This window comes from Echinops telfairi, unplaced genomic scaffold, assembly GCF_000313985.2.
Source record: "Echinops telfairi isolate 266 unplaced genomic scaffold, ASM31398v2 ScPeMD7_3533;HRSCAF=4204_0, whole genome shotgun sequence".
Lineage (NCBI taxonomy): Eukaryota > Metazoa > Chordata > Mammalia > Afrosoricida > Tenrecidae > Echinops > Echinops telfairi.
The window spans coordinates 66,326,170-66,327,121 of NW_022107431.1; positions in this window are offsets into that span (position 1 = coordinate 66,326,170).

Genomic DNA, 952 nt, shown 5'->3' on the forward strand with positions numbered 1-952 from the left:
TTAGTCGTCCTAAAGGCCGGCGGCCTGCCTTCCAGCAGAGCCTGCAACCGCCAGCGCTGGAACTCAGTCCAAAAGCGGCGGCTCCGACACCGCACAGCCCCCTAGCGAATCTCCAGCAGTTGTGATGAGGCCAGGGGTCGCGCCGTATGAGCGGAGTGTGTTGGGAACCGAGCGCTTCGAAGGGGTGAGGGAGGATTTGGCAAACATTCTAGGCACCGGGTATGTGTGTGCTTCGGCAGATGGCTAGTTAGGCATGTGTGTTGGTGTGTGCGCGTGTGTCCACCCCCACCCCTGCAATTCACTTGACCATCTCCTGTTTTTATTTTTAAAAGGGAAAAAAACCAAAAAACCCAAGAATATAGGAATGGAAGGGGAAAAAGGAAATGCTTCGAGAGGAGGAAAGGCCTGACACTCATCTTAGAAAGACTTGAGAGGTTTTGCATGAGAGTCAGGGAGAAAGCAGGCAGGCAGGTGGGCATGCAGGCAGGCAGGGACTGACAGACTGTGGGACGGACTGACTGACGGAAGGACAGATTGCATGGGGGAAATCTGCTGCAAAACACCTCTTTGATTGGTTTAAAAATGAGGACTGAGATATGTGTCATAGGCTGGGTGAGTTCTCTACAGAAGCAAACCAGTGAAGTATAAATTAATGAAATATATAAGTAATTAAGTACCATATATACTTGAGTATAAGCTGACCTGAATATCAGCCTAGGCACCTAATTTTACCACAAAAACTGCATTAAAAATTTGCTTTAAAAACTCGGCTTATACACGAGTATATACGGTAAGTAAGTAAGTAATCAAGACTAAGGCTAGAGATTTCTCATGGCTTGTGTGGTCACTGAAGCTGGCAACATTGAAATCAGCTAGTGTGTTAGTCCAGCTAAACTAGAGAAACAAATCCAGGGAGACTCATATGTACATAAGAAAGAGCTTTATATATAAG